The sequence below is a fragment of the Aulonocara stuartgranti genome (genome assembly GCF_965226115.1).
Source record: "Aulonocara stuartgranti genome assembly, chromosome: 20".
Classification (NCBI taxonomy): domain Eukaryota; kingdom Metazoa; phylum Chordata; class Actinopteri; order Cichliformes; family Cichlidae; genus Aulonocara; species Aulonocara stuartgranti.
Genome location: NC_138956.1, coordinates 29009180 through 29030642, shown reverse-complemented (window position 1 = coordinate 29030642; position 21463 = coordinate 29009180). Strand labels below are relative to the sequence as shown.

The 21463-nt window shown below is 47.1% G+C and overlaps 2 long non-coding RNA genes across 3 annotated transcripts in view; both read right to left on the bottom strand.

Moving 5' to 3' along the window:
• The window catches only part of LOC309696969, a 137028-nt gene that overhangs the window by 59311 nt on the left and 56254 nt on the right, over positions 1–21463 (bottom strand). The gene's annotated exons all lie outside the window — the stretch shown is intronic.
• On the bottom strand, positions 971–3634 carry LOC309696972. The gene is made up of 3 exons (XR_014273713.1): positions 2722–3634; positions 2492–2633; positions 971–2340 (listed from the first exon to the last, which is right to left on the bottom strand). It is a non-coding gene; the product is annotated as an uncharacterized lncRNA (long non-coding RNA).

Here is a 21463-nt window from a genome sequence, read left to right as displayed (position 1 = left end):
CATCCCTCTGCAAGATATCTCACTATTTTTGACTTTTCTGAGCCTGTCAAGTCCTTCTTTTGACCCATTTTGCCAAAGGAAAGGACGTTGCCTAATAATTATGCACACCTGATATAGGGTGTTGATGTCATTAGACCACACCCCTTCTCATTACAGAGATGCACATCACCTAATATGCTTAATTGGTAGTAGGCTTTCGAGCCTATACAGCTTGGAGTAAGACAACATGCATGAAGACGATGATGTGGACAAAATACTCATTTGCCTAATAATTCTGCACTCCCTGTATCACATATATCATATATCCCAGGATCCAAATGCAGGACTCAGAGACAAAAGATAAACTAAAGGAGGCAAATTTAATTCTGTTACTTAGAAACTCAAAAAGAAATATAAAAATACCAAGGGCAGGGCAGGAGGAAACTAGGAGGGGAAATATGGGACTGATGGACTACATTTGAGAGGACAACATGATAAAGAACAGAGGGAAGCTGGGGACTTAAATACATAGACAGGCTAACAAGAGGATGGACAACAGCTGGGACCACAGCTAGGGCTAATTACAGACCAAAGAGACAGAGGAAGCAAACTGAACACAATGCCCACGGGATGAGAGATCAAAGTAAAACAGGAAGTAACAAACACAGAGACCAGGACTACGACGTGAACACTGGGGCTGGGGATGAACAGGCATGGAGACATAACAGACAGGGGACAAACAAAGAGAGACTGGACATACGAAGGCCCCATCATCATGAGCAACCAAGAACTAGAAGTAAAGAAAAACTCAGAAGCAGAAAGAGACGATATTATACTGAATACAAAATAATACAGACGGAACATAAATCATTTTTAAAAAAACAATAAGAATGAAATACACACACATCAACAATAGATAGGGGAGAGTGAGGTAAGATCAGCCACTTTTTACTCATGTTGCCCTGGATGTGAGAAAAAAATAACACAGAAATAGAATGATAACATATTCCTTTATTTCAGGATGTCTCCTTTCAAATGTAATGATCAGAATCTATGTCTGATGACGCTGCCCAAAATAATGACCTATTAAAAAAAAATGCTCCTTTGGCTCAACTTGCCCCAGATTAGGGGTAAATTGAACCTAGTCAGTGGGTAAACTGAGCCATCTTGGGGCAAACTGACCATGTAGTTTTTAAAATGTAAAACTGATCATATTGTGAAAACAAACCATTTTAACAGTTGTAAACCTGTGAGAACAAACCTGGAAACTGGTGGTTTCTAAACAAACCACCAGTTCAAAACCATTTATTCAAAAGAACTATTCAATATTCCAATGATCAAGGTTGCAGGGGAATATGAACTGTTGCTCCCTCCTTGCAGTTCCTCCAGCCTGTTGAGGTTGAGGTAGCTTCTTCAGCACATCCTTGCGTGGGAAAGATGCCTCATCATTTTCCTTGAACACAAACGTGGGTTTCTTACTGCTAGTGATCCCTCGGATTCTTCTGAGAAATCTGGCACTCACTTCGTTGTCTGCAAAGCTGTCAACCAGGCCAATGTAATGGTGGCTCCTGGATTTGGATGCAAATCTTACGATGACAAAGTCACCAACTACCAGGTCTGAGACATCTGGTTCACTTCTTTCATCGCTGGAACTCTCATACTCAGAAGTGTCTTCAAATGGGATGGGAACATCACTCTCCTCAGAGCTGCTTTCCACTGCAATTTTTGTCTGGGTTTGTTTCCTCTTCCACATTCCTTGCTTTTTGTGGATTATTTCTTTTTTGCCTTTCAGTTTATTTGTCCTTTCTTCATGGGCTCTCTCAATTGCCTGCTTTTCAGGTGTATCAGTCAGGATTCGTGTCTTCACACGCTTTCGATTTGTTTGTTTCCTGGGCTGCTGACTTTTGGGGAAGGGTAGAATATCAGTGGGAGACACATATCGAGCATGGTTGGGGTCACTTCGTGAACCACATGCATGTACAGGGTCTGGTGAAGGTAGCTCAGCAGAAAGAGAGGCTGAAACCACAGGTGCAACACCTTCAGCGGCAGGCTGCTGCTCCAGGTTGGGCCTGTCTGACACCATGGATGGCTCAAACTCTGCATCAGAGAAGATATCTCTGTTGTAAGGGAAAATCCCAGTGGCTCTAAATCCCGAGGAGATATTTCGTGGTGTCATTGCTGACATGAAAGCATCATTCACACAACCAGCAATTTGGTATATGCTGGCAGTTTTGCCTGGGTTGGACCTCATCGGAGCCCACTTGTTTTTTTCCTTTTTCTGCCACTACCTGCTTTGGTGTCTGTACTGTTGTTACACCTGTTTCGTCAACATTAAAAATCATGTTTGGGGGGAATTTATACCTGTCAAACAAAAAAAGAGCAATGATGATTAGTTAAATTTTTAAGTAATGCAAAAAATGTTAGCTGAGAGTACGCATATTTATTCACTTAACTGTTGTTTGTAGTTGTCATAAATAGTTATTAATGTTTTCAATTAGATAACTTCTGTTACCTGTCGATCACTTTAGCCAGATTGTCAAAGAACTCCCCAACTGTAGTCTTATTGAAGGCTGTAGCTCTTCCCAAAGATGTTGCCTCAGGCATACGGCAAGAGAGATGGTGGCGTGCCAAAAAATTCTTGAACCATTCTTTACCTAAAAAATGTAATGGTAAAGTAATAAACTACACAAAATACATTAGTCTGTGCCAACCTACTGAAATGTTGTTTCTTGCACTTCCTACCGGCTAAACCTTTCTCTGTCCAGTTGCTGGGAGTAGGAATGTTGTTTCTGCCTGCCAATTCTAATGCCAGTTCACGGCATTTCTTTGGGGAAATGCCATGGAACTGCTCTGCAAGCTTCTTGATATGCTCTAATAGCTCCTTCTCCACCTCCTCAGAGAAGACTCTCTTTGCTGAAGCTGTTCCACTATAGCCAACCGATTTGACCTCCTGTGTGTCCCTCTTTTTAATATATCTCCTGAGTGTTGACCTGTCAATTTGTCTTTCTTTAGCCACTGATCTTATGGACTTTCCTCCCTTGACTTCACTCGCTGCCCTTTCAATCTCCTCCAGGGGTGTTGAGCCCCAGCTGGTCTTCTGTCTGTAGGTCCTTGGCATGATATCTTTTCTATAATAGTTAACATATGACAAATACAACAAAAGGGTTCAGTATACTGAACTAAAATACTATTTAATAAGTCAGAGCCTTAAATAAATTTCAGTGCCTTATGGTGGGGTAGGTTGAACCATTGGATCAATTTACCCCATAGCCTTTGGCTCACTTTGCCCCATAGCCACCATTTTGAAAAAAACGGGCTAGCTTAGCAATTTAGGCTAATCTTTAGAAAACTTCTTCAGATGATATTATATTTTAGAAACCCACCAACATGTATAATATATCATCTTAGACACAGATACATTTGTTTTAATATTACAGTCAATTTACCTGATAGGCAGAAATTTTACTTTGACAAGCAAAAAACATTTTTTTGTGTAATACAGACTTACCCCTTCTCCAATGTGCTCCTCTTTAATATAGCAGGATGGAAATGATGAGTGCTTCCTGGATTTATGGTCACATGACAAAACATGTACACAGTTACCTAGATACAAGGGGTGGTTCAACTTACCCACTGGCTCATCTTACCTCACTCTCCCCTATTAATATTTGTCTAGTCTCAGCTCAGCCCTTATAACCTGAAATAATTATGTCAACAATAAACTAGCAGGAATAAAATGTTATAAAAACAATAGCTTGTATTATATGTTACAATATAACCAATAAAATTATTATAATCAAACAGAACAGCTTTTTGGTGTTATCAATATATTATTTTAGTAAAATAAATATATTCATAAGTTGTCAGTGACTTCAGTTCTTATAGCCCGACGACTGTACAATCATATTTCTTCTCTCCATAGCCTCAGCCATCAAGAGCCGGAGTCATGTGACTGTGTCCTGGCAGCACCAGCTACAGCTGATTTGGGTCCCTAATTTACTGTTTACAGGTGATGGTATCAGTCTTCTTTATGCACCTCCTCTGCATTTTTCAATTGTGCTTCTTTTGTGTTTTCCTCTTGTGTTACAACTGGGTAATGTCAAGGACACCAGCCAGTGAAGCTCCTGAAGGTTGAATAGAAACTACACAATAGAATGACAGGAAGCTTGGATGGGTTGTGGCACTGGCAGGATCCGTCTGGGAACAGGCAGGAGAGGTTGGAGATCTGGGTAGGATGCATTTAAAGCTTCAAATAAAGGTGAAGTCGACAAGATGAAGCCACTGGAGAGATCTGTCTTAGATGGGCCATCCGTGTTAGAGGGGTAGAAGAAAGACACAGGGAGAGCTCAGCTGGAAGTAGGCTCGCTGGGCTCAAGATAGAGCATTGCTCCAGCATGCTCTTGTCATGCTACTTGTTCATGTTTGCAGTATCCAAAAGTATTCTAAATAGTATTTTTTCCCATACAATAGTGTCTTTGGAGTGGCTCTCCGGTGCATTCAGCAAAGTATGAACGAGTGTAAATGTTAGATAGAAAGCACTTACAAAGAAAAAAGTGCTTGTGTGAATGGGTGAATGAGCCAAGTAGTGTAAAGCACTTTGAGTGCTCAGAGTAGGAAAGTGCTATAAAAGAACCAGCCCACTCAGCTCAGAAAATACTACAATAGGTACTCAGTTAGTTATTAACTCACCAGCTAGTGAGGATTGCACTATTCACCACTCGATAGTGGTCTTCTACATGATTTGTTTAAAATGAGGTCCTGGATGTGACGGTATCTTCTGGTCAATGTCAGTTTTAAGAATTGAACTTTATGGTTTTAATGTTACTATTACTGAAAGGCAGCAGTGTAATGAGATAAAATAGCTTATGCTCCATAAAACATACGTACTTCTTTGTACTCTCCACAGTTGTTTTTTAGCCTCCAGTCTGCCTTCCTGTAACTTGGTGGCTTGGAGGGAATCTTTTGACATATTTAGGCTCCCTAAGAGCAATTACATGTGTCTCTTATCTTGACAAGGCATGAGTTTTGCTATTACTACAAATTCATTCTGGAATGTTTATGTTTGAACAACTGTACCATATTTCTGCAGCTACTGTTTATATAGTTGCCTGTTTGATAAAACAGAAAGATATGTTCACAGTGTGTTTTAGACTAAGGGCTAAAAATATTGCAAAATAAACTATAAACCCTGTGTAATCCCAAAAGGACGCGACACGACTGCTGTCATGTTTTGTGGTTTTTATCGTTATCTGCACACAATCTCCTTTGTCACTCTGGCACTTTGCAGGTTATGCTGCCCTGGCTCCGATGCTCTCCTGCAGCAGCAGCCTCCTTCTCCCCGGCCCGGCTGCTACTGAAATAAGGAAGGCATGATTAGAAAATGCTCACCCCTGTCCCGTCTGTAACAACTGAAAATAAAATAAAATAAATAATAACAACAAAGGTCGATCAAATGGACCAATGCGGCAAGGCCGTGATGATCCTTTTGGCAAAGTAAATCCATTGGGTATCCTTGTTGGTCTTCAGACAACAATTCTGATGGCTAAAGAACCAAATGGGCCAGGCAAAAAAAAAAGAAAATGCTCACCGGCTGTGAGACACCAGCTTCCCTGACACCACACCCTGAACCCGTTGCTCCATGCCTCCCCTGCAGCCGAGCCACCAACCACACCCTGTTTTCTTTTTTGTTGTTTCTTTTTACACTAGGTCTTGTAATATCGGCAATATTACTTCTCAGTTATATCTTAATGTAAAAGATTGATGTATATGTGGCTGTAGCTCAGGAGGTAGACCAGGTCATAATTGGGAGGTTGGTGGTTCGATTCCTCCAGTCTGCATGCCAAAAATCCTCGGGCTAGACACTGTGAATGTGTGTGAATGTGAGAATGAAGCAAGATGTATAAAGTAGAAAAGCGCTCTAAAAGAATCAGTCCATTTGTAAGGCATTACAATTTGTGTGTCTTTCGACATTAAAATAACAACATACCGCTCTGCATAATAGTATCACGCACAGAGGGTTTAGCTGGTGGTGCTACAGATGTCACAGTGCCTGTCATGGTCCTGAGTCTGGGGACCCAGTGTTTATGTTTTTGGTTAGTAATATTCTTTGATTCAGTTAGTTTCTGGTTATATTTCTGGTGATTTCTCATTCTTTAGTTTTGTCTCTGTGTCTCCTTGTGTTACACGTTTCTTGCCTAGGAGAGCCACCTCCATGGGACAAGACTCAGCAGTCCATCTGTATCTAAAGGTCAAAGGTCACATTTTGGACAGATGGTTTGAAAGAGGAGTGGCGATGCCATATCCTCTGATGGAAGGATTCAGGTTACTGCGTTATACTGAGTTACACTGTGGCAGCCACTGAAGTGCTGTCTAAAACTGTATGCTTTCATTTTGGAAAATGAAGTTTGATGAATTAACTACTGGTTACTTTTTGCTGTGTAGCTGTGGAAATTCTGACAGTTGTCACTGGATTATTTTATAGTTGAAGAAATCTTAGAAACTGGAGGATTCTAAGTTCTAAAGCCTCTGCGCTCGTGCACCATCAGTCTGATTTAATGTGATGCTGTAAAGTTCAGGAGCCACTTTAAGGTCAGGCTCTCTCACACCCCAGCCCGTGCTGGGGGGCAGAATCCCTCACTCCAAATCTGCATCAACAACCGTGAGAATTTCACCACACCCGTGTCTTGCATAGACGACAAAGGATCAAAATTTAAGCATGGATTTTTGTGGTCTGACCTGTGTCCAGCTACTGTCCAGGGATCTCATGTGCAAATCAAACATAAATGTGATCTCCTGTCATAATGGCATCACCAAGCTGTAAACAGATTTGGACTATACAAAGGTGAAATACAGCCCTGCCATCCCAGCTTTTGCTTATGAGTGGAAGCTGGGAGACGGGTCTGTGGCAGAGCACTTTGTGCAGGCGGTGAACCATTGTATGTCTCCAGATCACTGCTTCATGGCTGTTGGAGACCTCCACTGTATGTTGCATTACTCCCCACAAGGCCCTGATGACAAGATTTGAGGTAGTATGGTGCAACAGAACCTGCGACTGACAGGCTACAGAGGACCCCACAGTGTTATTCTCCCTAGACTAAATACTTACAAGAAATTTATGTTGTGCACATTTCATTGTGTTTGCTCAGTCGAACTGGTGGACACAACGGCTTCACAATGTTTGGTCCAAACAACACACCCTCCAGACTTTATGCAGTCTCACCCACTGCTGGTAGAGGTCCCAGATGGACTGGGCCTCGTTAAAGTATGATATAGGATTGATTAAGATTACAATGGGCTGAGGAAAAGCCATCTGTGGGAACCTGGGAGTTCCTGTCCAAAAGGATTGCCGCGTGTCAATCCAGACCAAAAATGATAAACAATTGTTTTTTCTTTTCAATTCAATTCAGTTCGGTTTTATTTATATAGCGCCAAATCACAACAAAAGTTGCCTCAAGGCGCTTCATTTGAGTGAATGCGTGTGAGTGAGTGAATGTGTGTGACTGGACTGATGATGTGGACTAAAGGTTTGACTGACTTGACACTGAGACTGTCATGGTCCTGGGCCATGTGGGCCCAGTATTCTTAGTTTCTTGTATTTTTGTATTTCGTTCCTTATTTAGACCATGTTTTCTGAGTTTGTCCTGTTGTGTTGTTCCCTAAGTGTTTTCCCTTCATGGCTTTTACCCCCTGTGTGCCCCTCTGTGTATCTGTGAGCCCTCGTCTCTCCTTATGTTTTATTCCATGTTTCCCCTGCCCTTTATGTCTAAATTCTCCCCGTGCTCTCTCTCCCCCCTGTGTGCCCTCTATGTATTTATGAGCCCTCGTCTCCCTTTGTGGTTGTTTCATGTTTCCCCAGCCCGTTATGTCTGTGTTTTCCCCGTGCTCTCTCTCCTCCTGTCTGAACCTCTGTGCCTGTACCCGTCAGTGTTATGTCACCCCGCCCTGTCTCGTTATGGTTATCTGTGTCAGCTGTGTTCCCCGTGTGTTCCCACTTTCCTCGTTAACCCTCTGTGTATTTCTGTCTGCGTCTTCCTCTGTTCGGCGTCGCGTTCTCCCTCATGTTGTGTGTGTTCCTCCCTGTGTTTCTTGGCGAGCTTTGTATTTAGTTTTCCCAGTTTAGTTTTGTATTTCCTACGTTCTGCCGTGCCAGCATTAAAGCTGTGTTCTTTAAGTTTATCCCCGTGTCTGTGAGTCTGCATCTTGGGTCCTTCTCCTGCCTGCCACACAACGAATCATGACAGAAGAACGCGACCACAACATGGACCCAGCAGTTCACAACCCCTCCGCGGACCTCCAGGACGACGCGAACATGTCGGACCCAGCGACACGGAGGAGGGGGATCGTCCGGACAGTGGAGTCTCTCTGCGACAAGTGGCTGCACTGTTCCAGTGAGGAGGAACGAGAGGAGTTCGCCCGCCAAGTAGGGGTGTGCGTATCTGTGTTCCCCTGGTTATGGGAGACGCTGCACCCCCTCGTCAGCGACTTTCTCGTCTCCATCCTCCAACTCCGTCCGCAGGAGCAGCGGCCCGGTGGGCGTGCACCTTCACCAGAGCCGTGCCGTTGCGCCGTTTCCCCGCTGTCTCATGAGCCAGTAGCGGTCAGAGTTGGAACGGTGAGGCTCGCCACAGACACACCTTCCGCCCGCACCCCGCCGGCTTCCGCGTCTTCACCGCGGTTTGGCCGCACGGCGTGGCGCACGGAGACAACGGAAGCCATAGACTTTGGCGAGGAAGAGCGGCAGCAGGTGTTACGGGCTTATCGGGAGGACGAGCTCCGGCGGAAACCCTGGCTGATCCCGGAGGAGGACCTCTCACCTGCTGCACAGCCTACCAGCCGCTCGCCGTCTCCGATCCGCTTAGGCTATTTTTCGCCTGCCTCATTTCTGGCAAGGATGGGGGCGGACGACGGGGAACTCACCACTACGTCACCCTCTGTGTTGGCGCCATCAGCGCCCATCGCGCCAGCTTCCTCTGCTCGAAGGAGGCGGCGCGCCCGCCGCCATAAACCGGACAATGCTAAGACTACAAAACATGAAGTGGACGGCGGGTTCATCTTTGATAGAGTTATTTTTGTCGACCCTGAGCCTGCCATTTCTCGGACAGTTTTTTCTGAGCCTGCTCCTTTTCCTGCTCGTGTTTCTCCTCCCAGGTCAGTTCAGTTAGCTCTCTCGCAGCCCCTCACAACTCAGTTAGCACCCTCGCAGCCACCCTCAGTTCAGTTAACACCCTCGCAGCCACCCTCAGTTCAGTTAGCTCCCTCGCAGCCACCCTCAGTTCAGTTAGCTCCCTCGCAGCCACCCTCAGTTCAGTCAGCTACCCTCCTGGAAGCCCCCGCTGCCTGGTATTCTCAGCATCGGCATCTTTTCCCGTCAAGATTTATCGCTAAATCATTCGATCCTCCCTTAAGAGAGAGACTGCATCCTCGCTGCCTTCACCCCAGTACACCAGTGTCACCCCCAGTTCAGTCTCCAGTAGCTCCAGTGTCACCCCCAGTTCAGTCTCCAGTAGCTCCAGTGTCACCCCCAGTTCAGTCTCCAGTAGCTCCAGTGTCACCCCCAGTAGCTCCAGTGCCGCCTGTAGCGCAGGCCCCAGTAGCTCCAGTGCCGCCTGTAGCGCAGGCCCCAGTAGCTCCAGTGCCGCCTGTAGCGCAGGCCCCAGTAGCTCCAGTGCCGCCTGTAGCGCAGGCCCCAGTAGCTCCAGTGCCGCCTGTAGCGCAGGCCCCAGTAGCTCCAGTGCCGCCTGTAGCGCAGGCCCCAGTAGCTCCAGTGCCGCCTGTAGCGCAGGCCCCAGTAGCTCCAGTGCCGCCTGTAGCGCAGGCCCCAGTAGCTCCTGTAGCCCTGTCATTGCTCGAGACTGAAGGGAGGAATATAGAAGCAGGACTTTCTGTTTTGGAGCCTGTTATGTCAGCCTACATGAGTCTTGCAGTGAATGAGCTAGTCTGTGCCTCGGGACATCTGACACCTGTTTGCTTCTGGACTGTTAACTGTAAGATGTCAGGTGAATGCGTCCAGCCTCATGTCTCGTCAGCTGGAAGGTCCGAGGGGCCCACTCAGCCACCTGTCTCCGCTGGAGGGTCCGAGGGGCCCGTTCAGCCTCCCGTCTCCGCTGGAGGGCCCGAGGGGCCCGTTCAGCTCCCTTCCACGTCGGCTGTACAGGCTGCTTCTCAGCCTTCTAGGAATGGCGTGAGCTTTCTCTCCGCCTCAGACTGCCTTCTGCTTCAGCCGTCTCTTCCAGCTGGAGGGCCCGAGGAGCCCGTTCAGCTTCCTTCCACGTCAGCTGTACAGGTTGCTTCTCAGCCTTCTAGGAATGGCGTGAGCTTTCTCTCCGCCTCAGACTGCCTTCTACCTCAGCCGTCTGTTCCCGCTGGAGGGTCCGAGGGGCCCGTTCAGCCACCTGTCTCCGCTGGAGGGCCCGAGGAGCCTGTTCAGCCACCTGTCTCCGCTGGAGGGTCCGAGGGGCCCGTTCAGCCACCTGTCTCAGCTGGAGGGTCCGAGAGGCCCGTTCAGCAACCTTCCTCGTCAGCTGGGGGTTCTGGAGAACCGCACCAGCCTCATGCCACGTCAGCTGGAGGGTCCGAGGGGCCCGTTCAGCCTCCTGTCTCAGCTGGAGGGCCCGAGGGGCCCGTTCAGCCTCCTGTCTCCGCTGGAGGGTCCGAGGAGCCCGTTCAGCCTCACGCCTCGTCTGCTGGAGGGCCCGAGGAGCCCATCCAGCCACCTTCTGCTACGCCTGGTCCAGCCTGTGCTTCGTCCGCTGCAGCCTCAGAGCCTTCGTCCGCTGCAGCCCCAGAGCCTTCGTCCGCTGCAGCCCCAGAGCCTTCGTCCGCTGCAGCCCCAGAGCCTTCGTCCGCTGCAGCCCCAGAGCCTTCGTCCGCTGCAGCCCCTGAGCCTTCGTCCGCTGCAGCCCCTGAGCCTTCGTCCGCTGCAGCCCCTGAGCCTTCGTCCGCTGCAGCCCCTGAGCCTTCGTCCGCTGCAGCCCCTGAGCCTTCGTCCGCTGCAGCCCCTGAGCCTTCGTCCGCTGCAGCCTCTGAGCCTTCGTCCGCTGCAGCCTCTGAGCCTTCGTCCGCTGCAGCCTCTGAGCCTTCGTCCGCTGCAGCCTCTGAGCCTTCGTCCGCTGCAGCCTCTGAGCCTTCGTCCGCTGCAGCCTCTGAGCCTTCGTCCGCTGCAGCCTCACCTGCCGCAGCTCCGGCCTGTGCTTCGTCTGGTCCAGCCTCTGAGTCTTCAGCCTGTGCTTCGTCTGGTCCTGTGCCCACCGGGCCATGGCCAGCACGCCTGACACTGGAGAGCCGCCGCCGCCTTCCGCGCGGCCGGCCCCCTGAACTGCTCCGTCGTCTCCTCCGCCGCCGCCTTCCGCGCGGCCGGCCCCCTGAACTGCTCCGTCGTCTCCTCCGCCGCCGCCTTCCGCGCGGCCGGCCCCCTGAACTGCTCCGTCGTCTCCTCCGCCGCCGCCGCTGCCTTCCGCACGGCCGACCTCCGGACCAACTCTGCCACCTGTGCCACCCGCCTGGTCGGCCCCCCGACCGTGTGACCCGTGAACTCTTGTGCCTGTGGGCTCTGGGTCGGCCCCCTGAACTTTATTTTGACTATGGTCATGTGCTCCTGTGTTTTCTGTTGTTTGTTTTGTTTCCCGTTCTGGTCCCTCCGTCCTGGTCCCCCGCCTCCCGCCCTGGGTGGGTTGTTTTCTGTTTTTGTTTTGTTTCCCGTTCTGGTCCCTCCGTCCTGGTCCCCCGCCTCCCGCCCTGGGTGGGTTGTTTTCTGTTGTTTGTTTTGTTTCCCGTTCTGGTCCCTCCGTCCTGGTCCCCCGCCTCCCGCCCTGGGTGGGTTGTTTTCTGTTTTTGTTTTGTTTTTCGGGTTTGGGCTGTCAGGAGCCAGCCCTTTAGGGGGGGGTGGTGTCATGGTCCTGGGCCATGTGGGCCCAGTATTCTTAGTTTCTTGTATTTTTGTATTTCGTTCCTTATTTAGACCATGTTTTCTGAGTTTGTCCTGTTGTGTTGTTCCCTAAGTGTTTTCCCTTCATGGCTTTTACCCCCTGTGTGCCCCTCTGTGTATCTGTGAGCCCTCGTCTCTCCTTATGTTTTATTCCATGTTTCCCCTGCCCTTTATGTCTAAATTCTCCCCGTGCTCTCTCTCCCCCCTGTGTGCCCTCTATGTATTTATGAGCCCTCGTCTCCCTTTGTGGTTGTTTCATGTTTCCCCAGCCCGTTATGTCTGTGTTTTCCCCGTGCTCTCTCTCCTCCTGTCTGAACCTCTGTGCCTGTACCCGTCAGTGTTATGTCACCCCGCCCTGTCTCGTTATGGTTATCTGTGTCAGCTGTGTTCCCCGTGTGTTCCCACTTTCCTCGTTAACCCTCTGTGTATTTCTGTCTGCGTCTTCCTCTGTTCGGCGTCGCGTTCTCCCTCATGTTGTGTGTGTTCCTCCCTGTGTTTCTTGGCGAGCTTTGTATTTAGTTTTCCCAGTTTAGTTTTGTATTTCCTACGTTCTGCCGTGCCAGCATTAAAGCTGTGTTCTTTAAGTTTATCCCCGTGTCTGTGAGTCTGCATCTTGGGTCCTTCTCCTGCCTGCCACACAACGAATCATGACAGAGACAAAGACTGGACCAAGTTTAGGATTAGTAAATGTTGATAAACAATTAACCAAGTCGGGAAGAGAAGGGGGAATGCTTTGCTTTGCTTTGTTTTGCTTTTGGCAGGAGCAGGAGGAGAAGAGAGACCAGAGGGGAAGAGTGTAGTTTCACATAAGTGTGGAGCTGCAGACTTAACCTTTTGGCTGCTAATTTTGGGTTGCTGATGTTTGTTTTAAGAAAATTCTGTTTTATTGACTGGGTTTATATTATGGTATTACATTATATTGTTGGGGAAATGCCAAATGCTAATGGGGAGAAAATTTTTGATATAACTCATGTTACCATTAACCAAAGCAGGCCACTGTAGAAGTCAATGAAATTTTATAGAGGAAAACAGTTAGAACCAAAGCAAAATTTAGGAATTATGTAGGGGATTGGTAGAGTTCTTACACTGAAAATACAGTTAGGGGATAACAAACACTGGTCCAAGGGACCGAGGTTTATTCACTTTAAAAAAGTAAATTATTGAAAAGAGTACAATTGGGAAGGGTATGTGATACTAGCTGGCACTGGAGGAAAACAGGAGCAAAGTAAGGAAAGCAAATTCATTTTGGTAAGCTCCTGATTACCATGACACTCAGAGAATTTCAGGTTTAATTTGAAATAAGGGGTTATATGACCATTTTATGACTTTTTAGGTGTTTGATAATTTAGGTATGGTAAAACTCACGCATAAGTAATTGCTTATATGCTTACGCTTAATTGATTGAAAATGTCTGACTTCCCTTTGATCTCTTTCAGTAGAATAAACGTTTATAACCATTTTCATACACACATTGCAATCGTGCTCATAGGAGTTGCTACTCAGTCATGTGGAGGTCAAAAGCTTCGTTCAGTGTGATTGTCTGAACTGATATATTGTAGGAATGGCTTAGAGTACGGATGGGTAAATGCAAACACGCTTACACACACATAAATAATAATTAGGCTAATCCTGTTGATTAGAGAGTCCCGAACGTGATAGTCTGAACTAACTATGAATACCTGAACGAACAATTGATGAACACAGTAGATTATTGAGGTGTAGCAGAGAGAGGCGTTTTGTTTTCTATCCTTTACAGGAGAAGATTCCAGAACCAGAGCAAAACTACAAAGGGGTTGGCGAGAATCCAGGAAGGGTCAGGTTGAACGGATCGGGCCAAGAGAGAGGGACACGGATGTGATCCAAAAGAAGAACAGAGCACAAAGACACCTATCTGAAGAGTAGTTGTTTACATTGCAAAGAAGATCAAAAGCTCGTTAGACACAGGTTATAACGGGAGCATAAAAGTAATGAAGAGTAATGAGAGGGACTTTAGTAATAGTTTGTAGGATTTCTATGTTATGTAAATTGCCCAAACACAGTGTTCAGGCCGGATATGCGCTACCCGTTAAAGGGGGCGAAGAAACCAGGACTAAGTTGAACTCTATAGAGGATGTTTCCAAAGAATGACAAAAGTAATGTAGGACCTGTTGACAGGAAAACTAATTATGTCGGTTTTTAGTTAACAGTAGTTATTGAGCGAGTCAGTTAATTAGGTTAACTAATAAAATTAGTTCTTCTGGAAGATGATTGAATAAAGAATTATAAATGTTTTGATCACTCCTGAGTCCGGTTTTCTCTGTTCTAGCATGGGGATCAAAGAATCGGGTTTGATAGAAACTAGCCTCACGTGGCCAAATGCACTTCCCCTTGTGCTAATGCGCATTAGGGCTGCCACAAACGATTATTTTGATAGTCGACTAGTCACCGATTATTTTTGCAATTAGTCGACTAATCAGATCATGCATCCATTGGACGTACAGCATACAGCTTATTGCACCAGCAGCATCTGCTCTTATATAACTATCATTAGCTTACAGCTTTAAGTGTTTAAGGTATGTGCTAACTAAAAATAAAGACAGGATGATAGTTTATTACATTTTAATGAAATTTTCAGATTGTTTCGGTGAAGTTTAATAAACTCCTTGCTATCTAAAATATAACAGGACACCGGAGTATATTCTCGAGCATCTCACACTTCTGATAATCAGTTGTCTGCTTGATGTTTATTCAGCTGTGTAAAAACTATAACTTTAATCTCAGCCAAACCGATTTACTCAGGAACAAATAAAATACTAAAAAAAAAAGCCAAATAACATTTTTAAGTTATCTAAGTGACTTATATATGTTTAACCTGAGTAGCAAAAGACGGCGGTGGGTTTGAAAACGATTTGCCGGGAGTCCGGTGTTCTCAGCGGCTCTAGTGAGCTTTGCCCCCGGCTAGCTATCGAGCTAGTGGGTAACAGACGTCTCCGAAAACGTCGGAGCGCTTTTGAAAATATGTGGTGTCTTGATAAACTGAGCAGATATTTGAGGTTTACACACCTACATTCTCGCCTGAAAATGTTAAACGTTTATTTTGTGACCCAGAAAGAATAATAAGAGTAATATTAAAACTAACTAGCTGCCGCCATTGTTGGAAACTGAGCTGGGCTGCGCTATAAATTCTGGGACACAGCTTCTTCTTCTTCTTTGGGGTTTAACGGCAGCTGGCATCCTTGTACATGCAGTGCTGCCATCTTCTGTTTCAGTCCGTTATTACACTCTTAAATCCTACTACCTGCATCTTTTGGGATCTTACAAAGCTTCAAACGACGCGTCGACTTTTAAATCAGTCGTCGACGATTTTGATAGTCGAGGTAATCGTGACCAGTCGACTAATCGTGGCAGCCCTAATGCACATGCGCATGTCAACCAGACCTCCAGCACACCTTAGCCCCTACGGGGTGTTGTATGGACGTCCTGCCAGAATGAGGGCAGAACCCCCACAATGGACAGGCATGTCCACCCAATGGCGTAACAGTGAAAGCAGCCCTGCCCAGACCAGAAGAAGGACCTCTACACCTGTTTAAACCAGGCGACTGGGTTCTGGTGAAGGACTTCAGGCTGAAACACTGGAAGGCGAGGTGCGTCCCTGCTGATACTGCTGGGAGCAGCCCTCTGGTGGATGAATGTGGTAGATCCCAAGCTGCCCACAACACCAGACAACAACGGGCCCAACTCCACACTCACCACGCTCACTCCTTTGGAGCCCAGTGGTTGGACAGCAATTCCCAGAGTGGGTTGCTCCTCCACACAAGTGCAGCCGTATTTCTCACTGACCAGAGCTCAGGTGAGACAAGACGCAGCCACAGGAAAGGTAAACCCATTGATTCTAACAATCAAAACTGCAACACAAGTTCGTTTCACGACAGATTGCCAGAACAACGATCGAACCTACTTCATCCTGGGCATGCATTTATTACTTCTAGGTTGGACTACTGTTATTGGTATTATCTGGGTGCCTTGAAAAACTCCCTAAAATGCCTTCAGGTGATCCACAATGTTGCAGCAACAGTACTGATGAAACCTTTGTGTCAGAGCAGTTAGTGTAAATAGATCTTATTGGACATTATTTATCAAGTTCAGATCAGAAAGTTTAATAGGAAAGAATATTTTTTAGGCCTGTATAAAATAAACAGAGCTGTATTTTCCTGCTCTAATCCTTCATGTGTTGGCCTTTATGTCCAGAACACATAAAAATGATGCTTTACATTCATCTGGAGAGACTATAAGCCTTTTTGATTTAGGATGTGGCTAATCTTCTGCAGGGCTCCAACAGCTCCCACAGATGGTATTACTTTATCCTCAACCCAAGAGGATGGAAGGATGTTAGATGTCAGTGTATTAGAGGATGTTATTCTGTTATTTTCAATTACTTAACATAACATAAAATCTTTTGTAAATGTTGATTTTCAGTTTCTGGTGAGAAATCATCTCTTTGTGTTGCCACTGGTAAAGATAATCTCATGAATAGAAATAGCTGTGGCCTTTCTTAATTTTCCTCATGGCATATTATCATGTCAAGGTTTAGCTGTATCACTTTGACACATTCGATCTAACCTGGGAAATTCTGGAAAGAAACTGCATTTTCTCTCCAGTGCTGAGGAGCTCTCCAGTATCAAACACAAAATTATCACTGCAGCATCACCACAAACCTCATACAACGTACAGCTCTGGGGTACGTATGAAGTGTTGGGATACTCACAAAAATCATCTTTGTATTACATGTTAATTGTTAATTTTTAAAAAAGTAATGGATTATATTATACAATATTTTTACCTTACTTTTTCAATAACGTGGCACATGCATCGTCACATATTTTCTGTTTTTTTCCTTTCAGCTGCTTCCTTTAGAGATTGTCAATTCAACCTAGTTTTATACTAACAGCCAGCCAAACAACATGGCAAAAATGCTGTTTTATTTGGAGCTATGTGAATAAAATTGAATTGACTTGGCTTGAATTGAATTAAAAGTGGTCATAATCGTGTGGAAGGAATCATCCAAGGACCTCCTCAATCCCACTGACATGAGACTTTGCCTCCTCCTGTGTCTTATGTTTTACGGAGTCGTGGCTCTGCGAGGACATCCTGGACAGCGCGCTCAAGCTGGAGGGCTTTCATCTGCTGCGCGCGGACCGGCAGGCCTCTCTCTCTGGTAAGACCAAAGGTGGAGGTGTCTGCTTCTACATTAATAGTGGCTGGTGCACAGATGTGACAGTGATTGCTCAGCACTGCTCTTCCTCTCTGGAATACCTTTTTATTCACTGCAAACCGTTTTATTCTCCGCGGGAGTTTGCTTCATTCATCCTGGCTGCTGTTTACATCCCGCCAGATGCGGATGCGCAGGCAGCTCAGTGCGCACTCGCGGAGCAGATACTCCACATGGAGCGGACATTCCCGGACTCTCTCATCATTGCTCTTGGGGACTTTAACAAAGCCAATCTGAGCCATGAGCTTCCCAAATACAAGCAGTATATTAAATGCCCGACCAGAGAGGAGAGGACATTAGACCACTGTTACAGCACGATCAGCGGGGCCTATCGTGCGGTGCCCCGCGCTTCACTCGGACTTTCTGACCACGTCATGATCCACCTAATCCCTGCGTACAGACAGAGGCTGAAGCTCTCCAAACCTGTCGTGAGGACCAAAAAACTGTGGAGCAACGAGGCTGTGGAGGAGCTTCGCACGTGTTTGGAGTCTACAGACTGGGACACAATGAAGGCTGCTTCTAACAGCTTGGACGAGTTTACGGACACTGTCACCTCCTATATCCACTTCTGTGAGGACAGCATTGTGCCATCACGCACCAGGGTGAGTTATAACAATGACAAACCCTGGTTTACTCCTAAACTCAAAAAGCTGTGGCTGGAAAAGAGAAAGGCGTTCAGAAGCGGAGACAGGGACTGCTACAGAGAGGCCAAGTACAGGTTTACTAAAGAAGTGGACGTTGCTAAACATCAGCACTCTGAGAAGATGCAGCAGCAGATCTCAGAGAATGACTCGGCCTCTGTGTGGAAAGGTTTTAGGAATATCACCAACTACAAGCCTAAAACCCCCCACTCCACTGATGACTTGCTCTTGGCCAACACCCTCAACGACTTTTACTGTCGTTTTGACGAGCCATCAGGCAGCCTTCACACCTCCAACGGCCCCAACAATAGAGACACTTTGGACACTCATTCCCCCTCCTCACCCCACACAAAAGAGGATTTCACACCACCTCCTCCCACCACAACTCTTCATATTCATGAAGCAGGTGTGAGGAAGCAGTTTAAGAGTCTGAATGCTCGGAAAGCTCCCGGCCCAGACGGTGTGTCTCCTGCCACCCTCAGACACTGTGCAAACGAGCTGGCCCCAGTGTTTTCTGGCATTTTCAACTCCTCACTGCAGGCATGTCATGTGCCTGCCTGCTTCAAGTCCTCTACCATAATCCCTGTCCCCAAGAAACCTAGGATCACTGGACTAAATGACTACAGACCCGTGGCTCTGACATCTGTGGTCATGACCCTCACGGCCCCCCTCCTGGACCCCCTGCAGTTTGCATACAGAGCCAACAGGTCTGTAGATGACGCCATCAACATGGCCCTACACTTCATCCTGCAGCATCTGGACTCCCCAGGAACCTACGCCAGGATCCTGTTTGTGGACTTCAGCTCTGCCTTCAATACCATCCTTCCAGACCATCTCCGAGACAAGCTTTCCCAGATGAATGTGCCTGATCCCATCTGCCGGTGGATCACTGACTTCCTGACGGACAGGAAACAGCATGTGAGGCTGGGAAAGAATGTCTCGGACTCTCGGACCATCAGCACCGGCTCCCCTCAGGGCTGTGTTCTTTCTCCTCTGCTCTTCTCCCTGTATACCAACTGCTGCACCTCCACCCACCAGTCTGTCAAGCTAATCAAGTTTGCAGATGACACCACCATTATTGGACTCATCTCAGACGGGGATGAGTCTGCCTACAGGAGGGAGGTTGAACGTCTGGTGTCCTGGTGCAGCCACAACAACCTGGTGCTGAACGCCCAGAAGACAGTGGAGATTACTGTGGACTTCAGGAAGCACACAGCCCCACTCCCCCCCATCATCCTGACTGACACCCCCATCACCTCTGTGGACTCATGCCGCTTCCTGGGTACCACCATCACCCAGGACCTGAAGTGGGAGCCCACCATCACCTCCGTCATTAAGAAAGCCCAGCAGAGGATGTACTTCCTGAGGCAGCTGAAGAAATTCAACCTGCCAACACGGACGATGATGCAATTCTACACTGCAATCATCGAGTCCATCCTCACCTCCTCCATCACCGTGTGGTACGCTGGAGCCACTATCAGGGACAAACAGAGACTGCAGCGTGTTGTGCGCTCTGCTGAGAAGGTGATTGGCTGCAGACTCCCATCTCTGCAGGACCTGTACACCTCCAGGACACTGGGGCGTGCAGCTCAGATCTCAGCTGACCCTTCTCACCCTGGACACAGTCTGTTTGACCTGCTCCCCTCAGGCAGGAGAACCTCTCGCCATAAGAACAGTTTCTTCCCCTCTGCTGTTGGACACATGAACAATAAACGTACGACTGTTCCCACCACTAACACATGACCCTACGCTGTGTTCACTGCATCATTCCATGTTTTGGCACTGATCACTACCTGCACTCATGTATATATCTATCTACTTAGCACTTTTAATTCTTATTCTTATTTTTATTTATTTATTTATTTTTCACGTCTATTTAAGCGTAATTTATGACAGTATGTTTGCACTGAAGCACCGCAGCAATTTCCTAATGTTGTAAACCTGCTCAACATTTGGCAATAAAACCCTTTCTGATTCTGATTCTAATGTCTTCTGTAAATGAATCAGAGTCTGGGGACGAGGGGAACGACTCTCCCATCACTAGGAGCGAGGTCACTGAGAATAGAATTAGAATAGAATAGAATAGAATAGAATTCAACTTTATTGTCATTGCACATGCACAGGTACAGGGCAACGAAATGCAGTTTGCATCCATCCAGAAGTGCTTAGTGATATAGATATATTACAATATATATTAGCAATAATATAGATATGTAAGTATATTACAGAAATGGGTCTATTATGTTATAATGTACACGGTATGAAGTATGTTGTGAATATTCTATAACTATAAGTATGTACAGGCTGTAGTGAGTACAAGCTATGTACAGGATATGGACAGGATATAAATATGAAAAACTATACAGAATATGAAATAAATAACTTTACAGGAATCTGAGATATACAGCTATACAGAAATGGGAACTATGCAAGTTGTAAACAGTTGTAGGGTTAAAAATTATCGTATGTACAGAATGATTGTTTACACAGGGCTATACAGTAGTGCAGTTAAGGTAAGTGAGGGTGTGGATAATTTCTACAGAGGCTATATAAAGTGCTAGTGGTTGTGAGTGGTGGTTCACTCCATGTTATTATTGTGTGTTTGAGGGTACAGTTGTCCATTGTGTGTGTGTGTGTATGTTCAGTCCATGAGTTAACGTGGGTCAGATGTCAGGAGGCAGAGTTCAGGAGTCTGACAGCTGTGGGGAAGATGCTGTTCCGGTACCTGGTGGTCTTAGTCCGGAGGCTCCTGTAGCGCCTCCCAGAGGGCAGGAGGGTGAAGAGTCCATGTGATGGGTGACTGGGGTCTCTGATGATTTTCCCAGCCCTTTTCAGACACCGCTTCCTGTAGATGTCTTTTATGGCAGGAAGTGGTGCTCCGGCGATGCGCTGGGCAGTTTTCACGACCCTCTGCAACGCCTTCCGGTCCGAGGCAGAGCAGTTCCCGTACCAGACTGTTATACAGTTGGTCAGGATGCTCTCGATGGTGCAACGATAGAAGTTCACCAGGATGTCTGAGGACAGGTGGTTCTTCCTCAGAGTCCTCAAGAAGAAGAGGCGCTGGTGAGCCTTCTTGACCAGCTTGGAGCAGTTGGTCGTCCAGGTGAGATCCTCGGAGATGTGGACTCCCAGGAACTTGAAGCTGCTCACACGCTCCACAGCCGTCCCCTTAATGTGGATGGGTGGATGTGGGTCAGCATTCCTCCTGTAGTCCACGATGAGCTCCTTGGTCTTCTCGGTGTTAAGCAGCAGGTTGTTTGTGTCGCACCACTCAGCCAGACGATCCACCTCCTCCCTGTAGGCGGCCTCATCGTTGTCACTGATGAGGCCAATCACCGTGGTGTCATCTGCAAACTTAATGATGGTGTTGGAACCATCAGCAGGTCTGCAGTCGTGGGTGAACTGAGGCAGTTAAATAACTTCTTGGTGCCCAGGGCACTGGGGTAGATGAAGTTCACCCTGTGTTCCTAAAGGCTCTGGATGTTGTAGGGCTCTCCTGGTTAATATATTGCTACAATATTGTCTGGAGATCTTGGTGGTGCCTCTGGACTGGGAGACTGGGATTGTGGTCTCCATCTTTAAGAAGGGGGACCAAAGGGTGTGCCCCAACTACAGGGGGATCACACTCCTCAGCCTCCTTGGGAAGGTCTATGCCAGGCAGTGTTGGGAAGG